Raw genomic sequence first — 8,183 nt, forward strand, 5'->3', positions numbered from 1 at the left:
GTTACGTTTTATGGCACAGATGACTTTAAGCAAGGGAGATTATCTGGATAGGCCAGACTTAATCATCCAAGCCTTGTAAAAACAAAGAGAGATTTGTTTTGCTGGTTACAGAAGAAAAGTCAGAGAGTTTGGAAGCAGGAAGCAGATTCTACAGCAGGGAGGTTCTCTGTTGCTCAGATAGAAGGGGCCAAGTGACAAGGACCTAGCATGGCCTCCTGAAAATGAGAGTGTTCCTTGTTCAACAGCTAGGAAGAAAGCGGGGACCTCAGTCCAAAAACCACAAGGAAATGAATTCTGCCAACAACTAGTGAGCTTGGAAGAGAATCAGGAGCCACAGAAAGAACTGCAGTCCTGGCCAACAAATTAAATTCAGCTGGATGAGGACCTGAGCAAAGAATGCAGCTACTATGTGCCTGCACTCCCAACCTACACAGCCTATGGGGTAATAACTCTATGTTGTTTCAAGCTGCTAAATTAAGCTGACAATTAAGCAGATAATTTATTTATCAGTAATAGAAAACCTGAGGCCTCAAATAGAAAAGCCCCAGCCTCCAACATTCCGGTTTGAGGGGCTGGTCTGGGTTGGGGTCTAGGCATTTGTATTTTTCAACACCCCCTATCCCAAGCGATGCTAATATTCAGCCAGGAATGAGAATCACTGCTTTTCTTCCTTAAGTGAATTGGAATCATCTGAAAAACAACCCACTAGAGGAGTCCCCCGCAAGCCACATTCATTCATTCAACAAATACTTATTTAATATTTACTGGGTGCCAAGTCCTACACCCTGGGAATTTATTTAATGGTTAGAAAATCAGACATAGTCACTTCCTTCATGGAGCTTGCAGTCAAAGAGGAGAAAACACATTTTTTAAACACCATATGATTTCCTACATATAAGGCAAAGTCCATGTTCACAAAAATGTTTGGCAGAAAATAAGGACCTGCATTCTACTTAGACTCTCCTGTGATGGGGTGTCCTCTCATTACTTTAGTTTGAAATACAAAGCTCTGTTTGGGAAAGATAAATTGCCTTGAATGACCTGAATCAGCATTACTTTGCTATGCTTACAGAGGTCACTTGATAATTCAGGGAAAAAAAGGTAGGGAAATAATTGAACGCAGATTTAACCATTATTCTTGGTATTAAGATATCAGAATTGCAAGTGTGAGGTGTCACAGTAAACAAGTCTGTTAAAGAGTTTGGAGAAGACAAACAAACAGATACTATCACAAAGAAATGTAAAATTACTACTATGATAAAACCTTCCAAAGGGAAGGTACACATGGAATAGGAGGATTTGACTTGGGGTTGGTCCAGGGGAGTGTCAGCAAAGGTGTTTCAGGAAGTATTTTTCTTTATTGCATTTTAGGTTTTGGGGTACATGTGAAGAATATGCAAGATTGTTGCATCGGTACACACATGGCAGTGTGATTTGCTGCCTTCCTCCCCTTCACCTATATCTGGCATTTCTCCCCATGCTATCTCTCCCCGCCTCCCCACCCCCCCATCCCTCCCCCATTTCCCCCCAACAGACCCCAGTGTGTAGTGCTCCCCTCCCTGTGTCCATGTGTTCTCATTGTTCAACACCCACCTATGAGTGACAACATGTAGTGTTTGATTTTCTGCTCTTGTGTCAGTTTGCTGAGAATGATGGTTTCCAGGTTCATCCACGTCCCTACAAAGGACACGAACTCATCATTTTTTATGGCTGCATAATATTCCATGGTGTATATGTACCACATTTTCCCTGTCCAGTCTATCATTGATGGGCATTTGGGTTGGTTCCAGGTCTTTGCTATTGTAAACAGTGCTGCAATGAACATTTGTGTGCATGTGTCCTTATAGTAGAACGATTTATAATCCTTTGGATATATACCCAGTAATGGGAAATCTGGAGACAACAGATGCTAGAGAGGATGTGGAGAAATAGGAACACTTTTACACTGTTGGTGGGAGTGTAAATTAGTTCAACCATTGTAGAAGACAGTGTGGCGATTCCTTAAGGACCTAGAAATAGAAATTCCATCAGGAAGTATTATTAAGCAAAGAGACCAAAGAGGAGCAGGGTGGAATGAAATGGGAGGTGAGCGAGAAACCAAGTGCCAGTGGTTGCAAATTGAAATTCCACAGGAACTTTTAAAAGTACTAATGGCAGGTTCTCACCCCACATACCCGGATTTAATGTGTCTGTGGTGTGGTCTGGGCATTTCCAGATCATCACGATGCACACTCAAGCAGGGAAAAACAGCACATGCAATGTTCTGTGCCAGGAGGAGACTTGACAGGTTCTCGGAGCTGGAAGAAGGCCAAGGTAAAGAAAACCATGGCCCCCCAAATTTTCAGTAGCTACGGATACATCACAGACACATTGTGTCAGACTTGCCCTCTGTGAGTCACTACTCTGTATTTTAAGACACTTTACCTTGCTTGAAAATTCATCACTAGGAATGTTATTGGCGAAGTTAAAAAGATTTCACCAAAATTTCAAGTATCATCCCAGGTTAAAAGATAGAGGTGTTTCTAAGTCATTTATACAACCCTCCATTTCCATCCTGCTCTGATTTTTGGCCCAGGAAAAAAACATCTTTCTAAATTTCAATATAATGATAGGAGACGGGCAAGAGAGCTCTCCTAAAAGAGAGGAAGAGGACACCATTCAGCAGTGCATGCATTTTCTTTTTGGTCTGCCCAACCATGCAGCCAATGTTGTATCGCAGACAACAGATAAAGCATTCACTAATACTGACAGGAGAGCAAATTATCCTCTGAATGGTATTATGCTGTTAGCTGAATAATTTGCATATGGCACAAAAAATGAAGTCAATTGATTTGAGATAAACCTCCAACATCTCTTTTGGCATGAAAAGAGCCGATTGCCCACAAGTTACCAAATCAGACAGGCTTGTGCAACTGACCTCTGGCACTTCCCTCTCTTTCTCAGCTTCAGCTGAATTGGCCCCATTACTTTCTTAAACCGCTAGCATGTTCCTGCCTCACGGTCTTTGCACTCTTTATTGGTTCTCACTGAGATCCCTTTGTCCCGTATCACCACCCTCAACCCCTTTCATTTTCTTTCTTCCCCCAGAGAATCATTTAATCAGGGAACATCTTTGGCCACTCAGCTGATAGCACTGCCATGATTCTTTATACACTCACCTTGCTTCAATTTTATTGACAACATTTATCACCCTGTGGCATATTATAAAATTGTGCATTTGTATTTTGTCTGTCTCCCCAAACCTGGTCCAGCTTATAAGCCCATGCCGTCAGCAGCCATGTTTGATTTGGTTGCTAATTTGTCTTGACCACTAAGAATGGTGGCTGGCACATACTTTATGCTCAAGATATACTTGTTAAACTAATACATTGTAGGGAAGTTTAACTCTTTTCCCTGAAGTTTTGATAATTTGAGTCTATAAAACAGATAATAGACAGGTTAAAAGGAAAAAAAAAAAGGCACGCACATTACGTGCACAGGAAACAAACAAAACATAAAGACACCAAGAAATGTCCAAGTGGTTAATGCTTTTAACCATCTTGACATTACAGAAGGAATAGGGTCTAGGAGTGCTGATGGACGGAAAGAGAAAAGGAGAAAAGTTTGAGCTAGCAAAAGCATTCTTGTTATGCAGATGAAACCTCATATGTAACAGGCCTCAGAAAAAAATACATGGTAGTCTGTAAAGTTTCTTAGTCAGATTTTCAAAGGTGTCAAACTCTCATTACTCTTTTCTAGATCTGAACAAGGGAGAGCCTCAGAGAAAGACTGTTTGTATCTGCTTTTTATTTCACTTTAGTTTTGCTATAGGTATAAATCTCTTCTACAAAAAACAGCTTTGCAGCTATTCCTGTCTGCAAGCTTTCTAAATAGCCATCTCAAAATCTGTCAAAGAAATACATTGTCGGGTAAAATATTTTGGTTTCCTTCCATATGAATGTCAGTAGTAATATAACATAAAGGTGTTTTAACAAAGAATACACTCTTCTGAAGACATTAATGTTCCTTAGAATTCACAGAGGCAAGTAAAATAAGATACAAATGGACACATAAATGAAAATTATTACATATTTCATAGTCAGCTATTTTGAGGATAGTTGGTGATTAAATTTTACAGAATTTCTACCTTCATTGAAAATTGTACTTTTATAGATGTGGCCACAAGAATAAAAGGTAAATTAGTTTTATGTACCATATTCCATTAAATTCCACAGGCATTTTATTTCATTAAGGCAAATAAAACTGTGATTTGAAACTGAGCAGTCTCTTATCTTTCTGTGAGAAATCTCTGTGAAATAGACAGTGATGTATATATTACATGACAAAACGCTATATTTTTTACATTAAAAGGCAATATTCAAGGTATGAAAATATTAAAAGTATGGGAAATAAGTGCAAATATGTATATTTTTCAGTTTCGTTCTTAGTTCTTCAGTCGCCAACTTTGTTTGGTATTAGCCTCAGATGACTAGTGCAATAAATATATTTAGGGCAATAAGGACTGAAATTCCCTGTTTTGATGCCCCATTTCTCATCATAGTCCCATAGAAACCTCCTGTGAGCACTTCTCAGTGAAAGTGGAATAATCACATTCACTGCTATTCTGTGGGTGTGTTCATTGCTTAAATGCAATTAACTGTTCCTTATCTGAAAAGAGATGATGGAAGTGCTTTTCAAAGTTGGGTGTGTAAGGGAACTACCTGGGGAGCTAGTTAAGCTACAGATTGCTGGGCTCCACCTTCAGGTATCTTGACTCAGAGTGCCTGAGGCAGGTCCTGAGTATTGCATTTCTTCTAAGCTCCAGGGTGATGCCAGTGCTCCTGCTTCATGGATCAGCCTTGTAGTAACACTGATCAGTTGGGCCCTAAGGGCGCTATTTTATTCCTCTATCCCTAGTCCATTTCTGAACCACTCCATGAAGTGGAGCCACCAAAGTAAGACTGAGTTAAGGATCTGCACCTAATTGCATATAAAAAGCATTTATTACCATTGTTATGCTGGATGATAATATGTACACAGAGATTTTTTAAAACTCAATTTATCTCTAAATGGGCTCTTTTGATTTTGTTTTAATAGAAATTGGTCTGCTTAGAGAATTTGCTTAAAAACTGAATAGCAACTATTTTGGTCCAGTTTATTAGGATACATACATTACTAGCCCTTCTCTTATTCCAAGAAAATGTCAGTTTATTTGCATTGGTAGATTTAGTAATTCACACATGCACACTTCTTTCTTAAATGGTTGAAAGAGTTCTTTCTTCATTTTTTTCCAAGGTAAAATTCTCTAGATGCTTTATGTTTGCAGAATAGTCCCCTTAAAAATGTTAAGATTATTTTTTAATTGCAGTAAGAACACTTAATATGAGATCTACTCCAAACAAATTTTTGTGTTCAATACAGCATTGTTAACTATAGGTATTCTGTTGTACAGCAGATCCCTAGAGCTTAATAATCTTTCATAACTGAAACTATAGTGTTGAGTAGCAAGTTCCTATTCCTACCTTGCCACAGCACTAGTGATATGGTTTGGTTCTGTGTCCCCACCTAAATTTCACCCTTAATTGTAATACAGTAATTCTCATTTGTCAAGGGCAGGACAAGGTGTAGGTAATTGGATTATGGGGGCAGTCTCCCCCATTCTGTTCCAATAATAATGAGTTGAGTTTCCTGAGATGTGATGGTTCTGTAAGCATCCGACATTTCCCCTGCTTGCACTCACTCCATGCTGTGAAGAGTCGCCTTTTGCCATGAAGTTCCCTGAGGCCTGCCCAGCCATGTGAAACCATGAGTCAATTAAACCTTTTTTCTTTGTAAATTACCCAGTCTCAGGTATTTTGTCATAGTAGCATGAAAACAAACTAATACCACTGGGCAACCACCATTCAACTCTCTGCCTCGAGGTTTTTGACTATTTTAGATACATACTTAATATAAGGAAATTATGCAGTACTTTTGTTTCTGTATTGGCTTATTACACTCAGCAAAATGTTATCAAGGTTCATCTATGTTGCTGCAAACAGCAGAATTTCCTTCATTTTTAAAGGCTGAATAATATTCTGTTGTATGTATATATCACATTTCTCTATGCATTCGTTCCCAATGGATATTTAGGTTGTTTCCACATCTTGGCTATTGCAAATAATGCTTTAATAAACATAAGAGTGTAGATGCCTTTTGAGATCCAGTGAAATTGCTGGATCATATAGTATTTTTATTTTTTAATTTTGAGGAAACTCCATACTGTTTTCTATAAGGATTGCATCATTTCACATTTCCACCCACACTGTATAAGGTCTCCAATTTCTCTACGCACCAACATTTAACTTCTGTGTTTTTGTTTTTTTTATCATAGCCATCCTAACAAGTATGAGGTAATATCTCACTGCAATTTTGATTTACATTTATCTGATGATTAATGAGGCTGAGCATATATCTGTTAGGCATTGTAGAAACGTCTATTCAAGTTCTTTGCCCTTTTTTTTTTTTTTTTTTTTTTTTTTTTTTTTTTTTTTTTTTTTTTTTTTTTTTTTTTTTTTTTGAGTATTTACCCCCTTATCAAATATATGGTTTGCAAATATTTTCTCCCATTCATTAGGTTGCTTTTTCACTCTTTTAAATGTTTTCTTTGCTCTGCAGAAGGTTTTTATTGTAGTTCCAGTAGTTTATTTTACGTTTGTTTCAAATGTTTCTGGTGTTAATTCAAGAAATAACTGCCAAGACTAATGTCATAAAGCTTTTGCCCTAAGTTTTCTTCTTATGCTTGTCTTTAATCCATCTTGAATTGATGGTTGTGTCTAGTGCAAGATAAAGGTCCAGTTTTATTCTGTTGCATGTGGATATATAGTTTTCCTATCACCATTTGTTGAAGAGACTGTCCTTTCCCCATTGCATATCTTTGGCATCCTTATTGAAGACCAGTTAACTACACATATGTGGTTTCATTTCTGAGCTCTCTTTTCTGTTCTACTGTATTAAATATCTCTTTATGCCAGTACCATATTATTTTAATTACCATAGCTTTGTAATGTATTTTGAGTTGAGGAAGTACGATGTTGCTGGCTTTGTTCTTCTTTCTTGACTGTTTTGGCTATTTGGGATCTTTTGTTGTTTCAAATGAATTTTAGAATTATTATTTCTATTTATGTTTAGAAAACAACACTGAAGTTTTGATAGGGATCTTACTTGTATATTGGATTGGATGGTATAGATGTTTTAATAACATTAAATCTTTCTATATAAACACAGGATATCTTTCCATATATTGGTATCTTCTTTAATTTCTGTCAACAACATTTATAGTTTTCAGTGTGTAATAAGTCTTCTGTCTCCTTAGTTTTTATTCCTAATTATTTTATCATTTTGTTGCTATTGTGAGATTATTTCTTAATTTCCTATTTGAATAGTTCCTAGGTGGTGTAACAAATGCAACTGACTTTTGTATGTTGATTTTGTGTTCTGCAACTACATTGAACTTGTTTATTAGTTCTTACAATTTGGGGGAGGATGCTGTGGTGCCTTTTGGGTTTTCTATGTATTAGATCAAGTCATCTGCAAGCAAAGATAATTTGATTTAATACTTTCCAATGTGGATGCTTTTAAATTTCTTTTTCTTGCCTAATTGCTCTGCCTAGGACTTCCTATGTCTAGGACTATGTTCAATACAAGTGATGAGAGTAGCATACTTGCCTTGTTCTTGATCTTAGAGAAAACACTTTTAGTTTTTCACAGTTTAGTGTGTTAGGGCTTTTCATAAATGGTATTTATTATGTTGAGGAACTTTTCTTTTGCTTCTAGTTTGTTGAAAGTTTTTATTGTGAAAAGGTGTTGAATTTTGTCAAATGGCTTTTGGCCTCTATGAAGATGATCATGTGGTTGTTATCCTCCAATTAATTTGATGTATCACATTACTTGATTTTTATATAATGCATTATCCTTGGACCCAGAGATAAATTTCATTTTATCTTACTATCTGATATTTTAATGTGCTATTAGGCTTGGTTTGCTAATATTTTGGGTTTTTTCTGTTTTTGATTTTTAATTTTATTGTTTTTTTTAAAATAAAGTTGGGGTCTCACTATGTTGCCAAGGCTGGTCTCAAACTTCTGGGCTCCTGCAATACACCTACCTTAGCCTCCCAAAGTGTTAGGATTACAGGCATGAGCCACCATGCCTGGCCATGAATA

This window comes from Cebus imitator, unplaced genomic scaffold, assembly GCF_001604975.1.
Source record: "Cebus imitator isolate Cc_AM_T3 unplaced genomic scaffold, Cebus_imitator-1.0 Scaffold31, whole genome shotgun sequence".
NCBI lineage: Eukaryota > Metazoa > Chordata > Mammalia > Primates > Cebidae > Cebus > Cebus imitator.